The sequence below is a fragment of the Macrobrachium nipponense genome, chromosome 10 (assembly GCF_015104395.2).
Source record: "Macrobrachium nipponense isolate FS-2020 chromosome 10, ASM1510439v2, whole genome shotgun sequence".
NCBI lineage: Eukaryota > Metazoa > Arthropoda > Malacostraca > Decapoda > Palaemonidae > Macrobrachium > Macrobrachium nipponense.
In genome coordinates, this window is record NC_087204.1 from 22,229,254 (window position 1) to 22,244,017 (window position 14,764).

Genomic DNA, 14,764 nt, shown 5'->3' on the forward strand with positions numbered 1-14,764 from the left:
CCCCCCATCCCACCCCACCTCACTTCCCATTTTCACGATGGTACCGTTTTGTAAAAAAAAAAAACGCCCCATCATAAGGATTTGTCCTATGTTGGGAAGATATTTCATCCCGAAGTTGGCATATATATTTTCCTGACAGACAGACAGACAATTTTCAAGCACTGTGGTGCAGAGAATAATGAATAATAATTCCGAATTTTATGATAAAATAAAATGTCAACTTCTAATATTTCATCTCTCTCTCTCTCTCTCTCTCTCTCTCTCCCTTTACACATTTTGAACATATTTGTGTCGTTTGCTATGGAATCTTTCTTATTATAATAATAGTTATTATTATTATTATTTTTTAATTTTTATGATTATCAGTAATGATAATTTTATTATAATAATAATACACCGACGTTCTTTCCCTCCTAGAAGCGCGCAGATAAATTGAAAGCTGGATACTATCTCTCTCTCTCTCTCTCTCTCTCTCTCTCTCTCTCTCTCTCTCCTGGTCTGACTTTCGTACGTATGCGCAGCCTCTTCCAGGTAAAAGTGTGCATTTCTCTCTCTATTTATCATTTCTCTCTATATATATATATTTCTCCCTCTATTTGTTATTTCTTTCTCTATTTATTACCCCGTCGATATTCACCTGCAGAAGCAGTCAGTATTGCGAAGTGCCGCGTAAATATCTGGTTTCTTCCGAGAGTTGGTTGCAACTTGCCAGAACCACCACACTCATGGTTGGCGCGATGAAACCGAACCTGTCAGGTAGATTGAGTCCCGTGAGGCAGTCCGCTGTTTTTTTTTTTTTTTTTTTTTTTTTTTTTTGTCTCCATCGGTTAAGTGACTGTGATAAGCGTTTCCTTCTTCTCCGATGCAGATCTTGCCATGAAGTGTTTTTTTTTTTCCTTTTTATCTTTTTATTTTTTTAGGGGAATCCCTTTTTATCCATTGGGAATCCTTTTTTATTCATTGAGAATCCTTTTTTATTCATTGAGAATCCTTTTTTATCCATTGGGAATCCTTTTTTTCAGTGGGGATCCTTTTTCATTCAGTGAGAATCCTTTTTTATCCATTGGAATCCTTTTTATCCATTGGGAATCCTTTTTTTTATTCAGTGGGAATCTTTTTTCTGTGGGAATACTTTTTTACCCAGTGGGAATCCTTTTATTAAGTGGGAATCCTTTTTTCAGTGGAAATCCTTTTTTATTCAGTGGGAATGATTTTTTCAATGGGAATCGCTTTTTCAGTGGGAATCCATTATTTTTCAGTGGGAATCCTGTTTTATTAAGTGAGAATCCATTTTTATTCAGTGGGAATAAGTTTTTCAATGGGAATCGTTTTTTTAGTGGGAATCCGTTTTTCAGTGGGAATCCGTCTTTTTCAGTGGGAATAATTTTTTTTCAGTGGGAATCCGTTTTTTCAATGGTTTTTTTTTTTTTTTGCCGTGGGAATCTGAACTTTTTTCGTTGTTTTTTTTCATTAATCTCTGATTCAATATCCAAAAATACTGCCTGCGAATAATGCATGTATACATTAATATCCACGTCATCATGCATACTTAACAGGCCTTTTAAGCAAATAACACAGAGGCCAGAAATGAATATCTTTCTCGCTGTCGCCAGAAAGAAGTAGGAGTAGTGATCGGTCCTGCAATCCTACCTATCTTCTCTCACCACTACTCACTGGCACCCCTCACAACAAATCCCCTCCCCCCCCTCCCCCCCCCACATACACACCTACACAAACGATTGGTAGTGCCTTGCCTCAAAGGTTATGTAAATGGGATTGGCTCTCGTGTGGTCAGTCAAGGTCTCTCTATGGAGTTGATATACCAAATGGAGGGGAGAAGGACTACAGATCTACTAACTTGGAGTAGATGCCACTGCATTAGATCTCCATCTCTCTCTTCTCTCCTCTTCTCTCTCTCCTTCTCTTCCTCTCCTCTTCTTCTCCTCTCTCTCTCTCTCTCTCTCTCTCTCTCTCTCTGTTGCAGGTGGGATGCTTTACACATTCATGTTTTGGAATTATATTGACTTGTAAATCTCTCTCTCTCTTGAAGGTTGAATGTTTTGGACATTCCCTCTTTTGAAATTGTATTGACGTTGTGAACTCTCTCTCTCTCTCTCCTCTCTCTCTCTCTCTCTCGTGCTCTCTCTCTCTTCTCTCTCTCTTCAATAACTTTTAGTTCGATCGTCTTAATGTGGGTACCGACTACGTGCTACTTACACGCACGACAACGACAAGAATAAAACATACATACACACACACACACGGTAAAAAGCCATTGATACCAGTCGTGCCAAATAGTGTAGAATTACAAACCAATGGCTATATCGGATGTTTCTACAACCTTCAAGAGAGCGCAACGAATGTGCTCTTTATAATTCCACCAATTGTTCTCTGGCGCTTGAGTGATCACCTTCGTTCGTCTCAACCTTCCCCGTAGGCTAATTTATATATATATATATATATATATATATATATATATATATATCTATATATATATATATATATATATATTTTATAACATATATAGATAATATATCCACAGTTGAAAAATAAGAGACTGGGTGTAGGTACTTCGTCAATGGCTTGAAAATAAAGTCGAAACCGGTCAGGACCTACACCCCGTCTCTTATTTTTCACCTGTGGATATGTATGATAAATGAATTAGGTGCTAAAGTGATTACATAAATATATATTATATATATATATATATATATATATATATATATATATATATATATAAATTTTTAAAGATATCCTATGGTCCCTTCTCCATAAAATTTTGACGCTTTTAAGATATATATATACATACATACACGAGAAAGCAATATTTGAATTTCACATTCCGTCTTTTTTTTTTTAAGAAGAATAAGTTTGTTTAAATTTTTTTGCTAAGTATAGCTACTCAGTTACGTTCTCTGATATTTTCGAATAATAATCATAATTAAGTTCATTGCTTTTGATCGGCAGAGTGTTATAGAGCAAGCTATCAACCTTTCAAACTTGTTCGATCCCAGAGAGCCCCTCTTGATATCATAAGGGCTCTGGTAAACTCCAGCTTTCGGATTACGGAAACGAGTCGCATTACTCCCACACTACTCTCTGCCCTCGTCAGAGTCTGCATCCAGAAGGTCAAAGTTGAATTGTGGGCTTAAAGGTAACCCATTCTGATATTGAAATCTGAAAGTGAAGCTGTTTATTTGGATCGATCAAACTGAAAGCCACTAACTCAGATCCCGCAGATGGGTATTAAGTTTAAACAAAGGAGAATCGTATGTTCGTGTATATGTATATATATATATATATATATATATATATATATATATATATATATATATATACATATATATACATGTATATATATATATATATATATATATATATATATATATTATATATAAGCGTACTAGGTAGCAGTGTTGACTCTGGATACTGGTCACGTATATTTCTTCCGTGAGTGAATTGTCAGAAAACTTAAAATGGGTTCTGCCGTGCAGGTTACCGCATCATTACACAAAGAGCCAAGGCAAATTGCACTAATATATATATATATATATATATATATATATATAAAATCTTCGTTTTTGAGTGACGTCACTTGAACAAATAGGCTGGACTTAGATTTTTGTATCAAACTAGAAAAAATCTCAAGTATTGGGTGAGGACAAAAAAAGAGCGAACAGGAAAACGTACTTTCGGAAAAAAATGCGGACAGAAGAAAGTGCGGACGAACAAACAAAGCCGGCACAATAGTTTTCTTTGACAGAAAACTAAAAATGCTTTCGTTGTGCTTGGTTTAGATTCCAATCCATGTAACTTGGAGCCGCCAAAGCTTGAAAGGTCGTTCATCTGTCTAAAAACAACTGTACAAAAACAGACAAGAAGCCTTGAACTTTGTGGAAATACCAGTTGAACTCTTTGGTTATTTGATAATAATCAACCTTAATATTAACGCCATGAAAAACCTCTTAGAACGGTTACCTAAATTCCTCTGGAGAGAGAGAGAGACGTCTTTACTTTCTGGGAGAAAACTGAAGCTGGTAAATATATAATTGTCGCTGGATACACGGCCTTGTGGACGCCGAGCTGAGACATATTCCGGATCTTTCAGCTTCCGGGTTCCCATGGCACCAAATCTCTCTCTCTCTCTCTCTCTCTCTCTCTCTCTCTCTCTCTCTCTCTCTCTCTCTCTCTCTCTCTCTCTCTTTCACACACTTTTCACCTTAATTGTCATGTTGACAGTTATATATTTATTAACTCTTCTCTCTCTCTCTCACTTTACACTTTACGTATATTTACGAACACTCTCTCTCTCGGATCAACTAATAAGTCTTTGAGACATCCTAATCCTTGTAACTTTCTCTCTAGAATTGATTATGAAGATAATGATATAGAAGTAAGGGATGAAAATAGTGAATATTTAGCAGACATAGATATTAATGAAGTTGATATTGTACAGGCTATTAATGAAATTAAAAATTGAGCTGCAGCAGGGCCAGATGGTGTCCCTGCTATTTTGTTAAAGAAAGTAGTTCATTCTATCGCAAAGCCACTTGCAATATTATTAAGAGAAAATGTAAATACAGGCAAGATATGTGATGAGCACAAATTAGCATATATTACCCCTACATTCAAAAGTGGATCAAGACTAGAGGCAAGTAATTATAGGCCTTTGAGTCTGACATCACATATTATGAAAGTGTAGGAAAAGGTAATGAAGAAAAATATTATGAAACATTTAATAAAAAATGATTTGTTTAATATAGGACAACATGGTTTCGTACCTGGAAAAAGTACACAAATCCAACTGTTAGTCCACCATGAGAACATATACAAAAATATGAAAAGCGAAAATGAAACAGATGTGGTTTATCTAGATTTTGCAAAAGCTTTTGACAAGGTAGATCATAATATATTAGCGAAGAAAATTAGAAAACATAATATAGTGGATAAAGTAGGAAGATGGTTAAAAGAATTTTTACACAACAGAAAACAGATAGTTATTGCAAACGACGAGAAATCGGATGAAGCTAAGGTAATATCCGGTGTGCCACAAGGTACGGTGTTAGCTGCATTACTGTTTGTTATTATGATTGCAGACATAGACAGTAATGTTAAGGACTCGGTAGTGAGTAGTTTCGCCGATGACACAAGAATAAGTAGAGAAATTACTTGTGATGAAGATAGGAACGCGCTACAAAGACACTTTAACAAAGTATATGATTGGGCAGAGGTAAATAGGATGGTATTTAACTCTGATAAATTTGAATCAATAAATCATGGAGACAGAGAAGGAAAGCTATATGCATATAGGGGACCTAATAATGAGACAATCACAAATAAGGAAGCAGTTAAAGACCTTGGTGTGATGTTGAATAGGAACATGTTATGCAATGATCAAATGGCAATTCTATTGGCGAAATGTAAAGCAAAAATGGGAATGTTGTTACGGCACTTCAAAACAAGAAAAGCTGAACACATGATTATGCTTTATAAAACATATGTCCGTAGTCCACTTGAATATTGCAATATGATATGGTACCCACACTATCAAAAGGATATTGCACAAATAGAGAGTGTACAAAGGTCCTTTACAGCTAGAATAGAAGAAGTTAAGGATCTTGACTACTGGGAAAGACTTCAATCCTTAAAATTATATAGTCTAGAAAGGAGAAGAGAACGCTACATGATAATTCAGGCATGGAAACAGATAGAAGGAATAGCCGAAAACATCATGGAGCTAAAAATATCAGAAAGAGCAAGCAGAGGTAGATTAATAGTGCCCAAAACTATACCAGGAAAAATAAGGAAAGCACACAGGACATTAATCCACTACGCACCAGCATCGATAATGCAGCGTCTACGTACTTAATGCGTTGCCAGCTCATCTGAGGAATATATCAGGAGTGAGCGTAGATGTGTTTAAATATCTAAGCTGCATCCCAGACCATCCAAGATTGGAAGATGCAAAATATACCGGAAGATGGACTAGCAACTCTCTGGTAGACATTAGAGGTGCCTCACACTGAGGGACCTGGGGCAACCCGAACAAGGTCTGTAAGGTAAGGTCTCTCTCTCTCTCTCTCTCTTCTCTCTCTCTCCACACACACAATCCCCGTTCTATCTGACTCTGGGACTCTTTCTAACCTGTCGTGTACGCTTTAGATATATATGGATCCTTTTGTTGATTCTCAACAGGGCTGAAAGCTTGTCAACAGGTAGCATTTGGAGGGCTTTTTTTTTTATTACTCTGGCTGAGGGAAGGGAATGACTGGTGTAGTTTCTTGCTTAAACTGAGAGAGAGAGAGAGAGAGAGAGAGAGAGAGAGAGAGAGAGATCCTTTCTGCTAGACATCGATTTTATCAACGAAGCGTCTCTCTCTCTCTCTCTCTCTCTCTCAATACGCCTATTCCAATGTTCTTGTGCATCCTTTTGGAAATTTTTTCTAGAGGAATGCTATAGTTTTTTTTTTTTTTCCAAAACATTCCACGTGGCAGAAATTATCTGAGTAATTCGTCTACGTCCTTTGATCATCATTAGTTGAATAATGATATTAACATTTATTGAAACAATTTTCATAGACAATTGTTCGTGTTGCGATTTACATTAATATTTATGGCAATGCTACCGTTGTGGTGTGTGTGTTTTTTTTAGGAAGATCCAATATTTACAGTTTTTTTTTTTTTTTTTACTTTTACTGCTCGAAACGAAGGTATTGTTTGCATCAGTACTTTCCTACAGTATGCGCGCGCGCGCGCGCGAGAGAGAGAGAGAGAGAGAGAGAGAGAGATTTTTACCTCCTTCATTCATAATTTATTCTGTGTTAATATCGTAGTCTATTCTCGCCCATTCTGCACAGAAATTGTATGGTATAATGTAGCGCCTTACAGCAGAGGTAATAATAATAATAAATAATAATAATAATAATAATAATAATAATAATAATAATAACTGTGTTATTTACGAAATCGCCGTGCTGAACACACACTTCCAATATGCGTGAATATAGAAATAAAAACTGTAATCTCCGTGCGAACGTTCACAGATGTCAAAAGATACCTGAAAACAAACATCGCTGCGTGAGACCGCCTCGAGTCTACAGAAACGGTCACATCTCCCGTCCATACACGGAATCCTGCGGCTGAGAGATCCTATGGTAAGGGCCCCTCCGGTGTCAGAAGGTCTTACAGTGCGTTGTTCCGCCGTGGAAAAACCTCAGCCTCGTAATTAAGGTTCCGTTGAAGATATCGTAGATTCTGGAGTGTTGTTACGGTGTCCGTATGCCTATTTAATGACGCGCACCTGTTTAGGTTTTGGGGGTGTTTCCAACTGGTGGGTCCATTCCCTAGGTCCCCTATCCCTTGGCGTTTTTTTTTTATTGGATCACCTGTGGTTTTTCGATGGATTCCTGTGGTGGGTATAACTGTTCTGTCGCCTAATAATCACGGAGATTTCGTTTCGTAAACTGGATGTTATGTGAGAATGTGGTCCCAGCCATTTGATACTGGATATACTCTATTGTGAATAATTATCACATCACCGTGATTCATATAAATGATTCGAGCTACAAATGTCCTTTAATATTATCTAATTCGTTCTACCTCGGAATTATTATATTTTCATATATGTGAACCGAAGGGGAATTTTTTCGTTGATGATAATTTCGTCCTCTCGTGAGTTCGAACCAGCGCCCAGCGGACAGTGAGGAAATCAGGACTTCAGTGACGTTATCGATTCGTCTAACACGAATGTGTGTTCATGGGATGCCATATGTATTTCGTCCTGGCAGTCAAGTTTTATTTGAAAAGTTTATGACGAATGAGTCTGGGGATTTTATGACATGAATCAGACCAGATGAAATATAGTAATAAAATAGTTGCTGGAAAATATATTTCTGAGAATGTAACTAGTATATTTTTTCTTGAAAACTGGGGTATATATCATTATGCGTATGTCATTTAGTCTTTTTTCTTGTTACTCCCAGAGCCGTGATGTCTTCAGAAATGATTGAATCAGGTGGGTGTGGCCAACTGCCTGTGAAACGGTATAATAGGTCGTCTGGCAGGAATCATGTCCAGTGACAGTCGACTTTTCTTACTCGTTTCCTATAGCATGATGGAAAGAACTCAGTTACCTTTTTATTCCCGTAGGTGTCAGTTATCAGTTTCCTAGCCTCCAAGGAATGGTTATTGTAGTTGTGATTGATTCTGAGTAGAACGCGTTTGGTAAGTAGGATGGGTGATATATTTGGTGTTAAGCGGAATTATAGCAGTAAGACGTTTGATTACTTGATTTCTCTGAGTTTGTGTCACCCGTGAAAAGTCTCCTTAAGCAGCTTATGTGATGCATAGAGTTCAGTATTTCTTTATGGTATTTGACCTGGTTTCAGTTGTCTCTATTAAATAGTTTATTGGGAATCTGGTCATTTCTATATAAGCATTCCGCATCGTTCGTCCCCGCGAATACGAAAGCCACCAGGAACGTGTTTAGTACAAGCCCCTGGGAGTTAATTACAGTCGTCCGAATAAATATTACTTAAAATTCTTGTTCAGGAGGTAAAACTGCATAGAAAAACCGCAACTGCCATAGTCTAGGCCGCCGCCGAATAGTAATATAGATCTACCGGAATCTGTAGTCAGTTCGAGGATCTGTTATCATTATGTGATGTGCTGATTGATGTTTGCAGCTTTGTATCCTGTCACTTGATTGGCGAATTAATCCTGCATAAGGCCATTTAAAGAAGCTCTAACTGTTGCGTATGAGGAGTATTTAAAGTTTCCATGGTGTATCATTTTGTAGCCGATTTTACTGTGAGCGAGAGGGATTTATCCGTGAAAGACGTACCGTGGAAAGAAGGGCGTGTGATGTATTTGATTTCGAGTTTGTGGGCGTAGATAGGAGCCACACGTTGCTATGACAACAATAAATATGCAATAATCTGTAAAACACTTCCTGTTATCTCGATCGGTTTCCAATGGCTTTGATGTCGTCGTTTAAGGCTGTAAAATTCCTTGCCTGGCTTTATTGTGATTTCAGAGAGAACGCGAATATTATGTTCTCTTCGGGGAATGATTCAAGGTAGCCATGATCGTACGTCTGACAACGTTACAGACAGGCCACCACCTGGCCGTGACTGAAAGCTTCATGGGCCGCAGCTTATGTAGAATTATAGGCTGTATAGAAAAACTCGATTGAGCCATAGAAACTCGGGCTCATTTTATTTTGCGTGATTTATAGGCGTGACGAACTGAAGGAACCCATCAGTAATATTAATCTGAATTGTTATTGCTCAAGAAAAAGTAATTAGTTTTCATAACTTGTAGACTGTATTGTCTAATATTGGTATATTGTAATAGTAAGGCCATCGTGAGAACGGAAAGCTCATTACTGTGCAATTATGAGGAGAGGAATAATTTGGGCCATGGCGGTGTCCAATCAGCCAAAATAGCTTTTCGACCATAAGGACCGTGAACTCATGATGCACGCAGACCATTGTCGTCGCTCACGCTTTGTGCAAGGATGAGATCTTCCTTTGTTTGTGACTCTCTCTCTCTCTCTCTCTCTCTCTCTCTCTCTCACTTTTCACGCATATGTTCTTGCCAAAACACACACCACAGGTGGTGTCGCGTATTCTATCCATTTTTCTCCTTTTGATCGAAGGGATCAGGTCCCCCCAGGTGGGGGTGCCCCACCCGTGGTCTGGGTAGGGGCTTGCGGCGTTTCTAGATAATAAGTAAACCAGGAGGGGGGAGGGGATGGGGAGGGAGGTGGGTCTTATTTTGATATAAAAGTAAAAACCATTGTCCCCCTTGTCAGTCGTTTTTTCGGTTACGAGTCGTAAGACATTTTCTCTTTTGAGCATCGCATTTTGACTTTAATGTCTCCTCCTTCTGCCTCCCAAACTCGCTGTTTCGTTGCCCCCCCCCCTCCCTCACCCCCCTTACTCCCCCTTATTCCTTTGTCTGGAAGCTATTTGAACAAGTGATGTCACTGTAGTGACGTCATAATTTTGGCAGTGTGACAGCAACGTCGTCGAACTGGGACATCGAATTTTTTTTTTTTCTTTTATTTATTTCTCGAATACCTGCTTTGCATACGGCCTGGCCATAGCTGATATATTTTAGATATATATATATATATATATCTATATATATTATATATAATATATATATATATATATATATGATAATAAAACACTTAAGGCTAAAAGTAAAGATTTTGTAGTCATAAATTACAAACCCATTTTAAGTGTATCACACTTATGTTTATTCCCCGTATTTTTCATTTATCATAATATTTAACGAAGTAAGAACGCTGGTATACGAATTTTTATTTTTATTTGTTTACGTCCTTAGAGTATTACTACTACTACTATCGATCTAGTAGGAGGAGCAACAGAAATTACCCGTCAGGTGGGTCAGGGATGGAGATTTCTTTTTTTCTCACACGCCTCGGCGACTTTTTCTTATTTTTTAAAAATGGCATTCGTTCGTAAATCGCATAACGGTGATAGAGAGAGAGAGAGAGAGAGAGAGAGAGAGAGAGAGAAGAGAGAGAGAGAGATGGTGGCTGTAGATATTAGAGTAATGTCGGAATGACAGTGTTCATAGTCCTTACAATGCGTTCAAACTTGAGAATCATTCGTTGACGAACTTATAGCGTAGGATTATTCACCGAAATGTTACTGTTAACATCTTAGGTCTAGCCTCGGTTTTCCCGCCACGTGAATAAAATATCAAAAAGATCTGAAGACGGGCGCTGACATTCGTTTACTTTAAGTAAAGTCGTAGGAGTTGACAAGCAGCACAATGGTTTCGTAAGAAAATGAATAGAGAGTAAGGTCGGCGACGGGTAAGAAGTCTTGGAAAGCTTTGTCAATATGTAGTGGAAAGAAAAAACAAACAAATGAGAGGCGACCCAGTGCCATTATGTAGCCTAGGTCCAATGGAAACTTAATGTCAAAAGTAGCCTTTGACTCTGACTTATACTACTGGCTGCTCGATGAGCAAGAGCCCGTGCTGGCATAAGGCCAGCTTAATCTTCAACAACAACAAAAACAACAACAACCACATCTCGGGTGAAGCAATATATTTATCTCCTGAAAAGTAAGACGATAAGACGGGGATGTTATGGTTTGTTTGTTTATATGGTATTTTTACGTTGCATGGAACCAGTGGTTATTCAGCAACGAGACCAATGGCTTTACGTGTTAAAAATTTAAAAATTAAACTGATAAGCTTAACTTTAGAAGACAGCTACGAAACTAGCTGCAATAAAGAAAGGGACGAGCGCCACTGGAGTGTCCACAGTATGGCCTCGAGAGAAGTGTCTGTGATACTTACATAGGCTCATTCGTTAATTAAAAAGGCTCTTGTTCCAGTCCTGGCTTGAAAGGATTGATTAAAGGGATGAGCATCCCAAATTTGATAGGATTATTTCACAAGGGTTTAGACAGTTATAATATTGTAATAACTGTGGTGAAGAACAGACAGTTTGTTTGTTTGTTTGGTGTTTTTATGTGACTTCCGAACCCCGTCGAGAGTCAACTTCTATCACCAGAAATACACATCTCTTAACCCCTCAGTGGAATGCCCGAGAATCGAACTCGCTGCCACCGAGGTGGCAGGCCAATGCCATACCGATCACGCCACTGAGGCGGCCAACAGACCGTTTGATGTAGAAGCAAAACAGTCAAAGTATTGAGAATATTTGCTCCCTATCTTCATTTCGTGTTAATTTTGGATGTACTAATATTGGCTCTTGTTTGGTTCACCGAATGCCCCAATGTCGGTACTTGATCCACAATATTCTTGAAAAACTTTCACTTCTGCGTTACAAGGGTTTTTTTAACAATTCATGAATTTCTCCTTGATTATCTTAGCGTCAGCGTCTTTTTAGTTCATGGGGCGTAATCAGGAGTATCAGAGACAGTTGTGACACCAAAGCAATTTATTCGAGAAAAGTATTTACTCGAGAAACTGAACAGGCCTTGCCCGGTGGGCCGGAAGAGGACCAATGAAGAGGGCCACGAAAAATAAACCAGGAAGATGCAAATGGTTAGAGCCAATTAAATTTGAAGTTATGATCTGTTTTGAAGACTTTAAGCACCTTGTTAATTTCGGTAGGCGAAAATCATTGACACGCAACATGCCATGTCTATTTTTGAAGCCATAACAACTCCGTGTCTGGAGATGAAGAGCATCCGAGAATATAACTGTACATTTGCCTACAGCAGCCGTTGCCTTAACATAGTGACATACAGGATTTTGGAATGCTAAACAACCGTTGGAATCTTGCGTTGTTTGGTCAGCCACCAATTTTTAAAGTGCTATGTTCTCACGATACTGGATACACATTGGCTCTCTCTCTCTCTCTCTCTCTCTCTCTCTCTCTCTCTCTCTCTCTCTCTCTCTCTCTCATTTAGTGCTCTAGATTTTGCCATGTATTGTAGACATGAATAGTAAATTTCATGATTATATATGCATGATACTAATAGATATGTTAATAGTATTAGGATATAATTTTAGTATTTGGCCCTGTCTGGAATGACGGTGTCTTATGTATCAGCTAATAAATTTTTCACGTTAGCACAGTATTTCTTGAGCTGGCCAGTAAGCATCAAGTCAATAGCTTATCTGCCTGTATCTGTATGTCAAATCCTTTCATGTCAGTCAGTCTTCGTTTGAAATGTTTTGAAATGCTAATTTTAATGGCTTTGGTGATGATAACTTAAAACCTTATTTGTATCATCTTTTGGTGACAGTTGATAATTACTTGAAACCTTATTTGTGTTATGTGGGTGACAGTTATTGATAACTTGAAACCAGAATTGTATCCTCTGTGGGTGACAGTTGGTGATAACTTGAAACATGATTTTTATCATTTGTGGGTAACAATTGATAACTTGAAACCTAAACTGTATCATGTATGGGTGACAGTCAGCGTTTTATGAGGTGGATTCAAGGGTCAAGGTCACTTGGGTGTCAAGGTCTTCCTCAAAAAGTCTAGAAGAAATTGGGTACTGCCAAATAAATGTTCACACACGCACTTTAAGAAAAGTCATCGAGGTAAAATTTTATTTTTCTCATTTTACCGAATAGTATAGATGTTGCATTGAATCCGAAATCCTATGAAACTAGTAAATAGTTTCAGTTGCGGAGACCATAATGGTAGTGCAACTACTTACATATATAATTTTGTTTGAATGTTTTATTCGATGGATAGGTAATAACTATATGCTTGCTTTATAGGAATTGGTTAGGAGTATTCATGCCTGGTTTTGTTATGTCATTTTGTCACTTGGAATGGAATCCGTTGCAGTCATAGCAGCTGTCGTTATTTTGAACAGTTACGAGAATCAATACCAATGGAAACGAAGAGTTATTCTTTTATTAACCACATATGTTACTCGAGTGTAGTAGCGCAAATTTGTTGCGTGATGACTGGTGTTTCTTTCAAATAAGCGTACGTAAACTTCAGAAGCCGAACACTTATTATCGACATCTGTTACCAAAGTTCACCAGTGTGAATTAGTTGCATGATAACTGCTCTTTTTTGAAGTGTCAAGATCTGTGTACTTTTGGAAACTTGAACACATGGCCAGCCTGTGTCTCGAGACCCTATGACTTATTTGTAGTTTGAAATCACGCCATCTTCGAATACATTAGCATTCCCTTCGTGCACTGGGGCGGCTGAAGAAATCATGAGAATTTTACTCGGGAATATGTGCTCGTTCTTTTGTGTGTTTCAGAGTATTTTAAGTCGCCCTCTGAATGGCCACTGTCATTGAAGGAGAGGTTTTTATTACGGGCTGCTCTATGAGCAAGAGCCCGTGCTGGCATAAGGCCAGCTTAATCTAAAACAGAAGAGGCAATCCCTTGATAGATATAGGTTTATAGTGGATTACAGTCTTGACTCTGTTTTCCATATTAGTCTTCTGGAAACAGAATACAAGAGATATTCCCTTTTGGGAATGAGGCTGCTTGAAGAGATCGTGCTCTGTGTTAGTTGGGCCATAGTCTGGAGGTCCACATCAGTCCTCCGTGCTGACAATAAGACCGGTTTAGTCTTAACAACAATGAAGAGATCATTTATAATTTTACAGAAAAATTTATTGTCATTCTTTTGGCGTGCTGGAATATTTTCTTTTATCTGAATGATTATTATTTTTAGAATATTCCATGGAAAACTGTACCTCCATTTTTATAAGCTTTAAATGAATTACCCTGAACTTAATTCGCCATGGTGCACACTTTTTTAATATAAAAATACCTCGTAATTTAATATGTATACTTATATCTTATTTCAACAGATCTATGTAAGATCAGATAGTCTAGGCTAAAAATTTATGGCAAAAAAAGGGTGAATGATACAGGGAAAAATTAGTAATCAGATTACCTTCTTCGTTTACAAAATATTTTCATTGGAAATTTAACCAATTCTCAAGCTCTCATTCCTGGAAAATGTTTTTTTTAATCGATACTCGACTTTAATATTAATTATACACTAGACTTCGATTCTCGGCTCTGCCAACGTGGAATCAAGAGTAATTTATTTCTGGTGATAGAAATTCATTTCTCGATATAATGTGGTTCGGATCCCACAATAAGCTGTAGGTCCCGTTGCTAGATAACCAATTGGTTCCTAGCCACGTCAAAATATCTAATCCTTCGGGTCAGCCCTAGGAGAGCTGTTAATCAGCTCAGTGGTCTGGTAAAACTAAGGTATACTTAACTCTATACGTTAGACTGCTCGTCATTTTATTTCG

The 14,764-nt window shown here is 37.9% G+C and overlaps 1 protein-coding gene across 1 annotated transcript in view; it reads left to right on the forward strand.

Moving 5' to 3' along the window:
- LOC135223462 (uncharacterized) overlaps nucleotides 1-14,764 on the forward strand; it is a 154,338-nt gene that overhangs the window by 131,663 nt on the left and 7,911 nt on the right. The gene's annotated exons all lie outside the window — the stretch shown is intronic.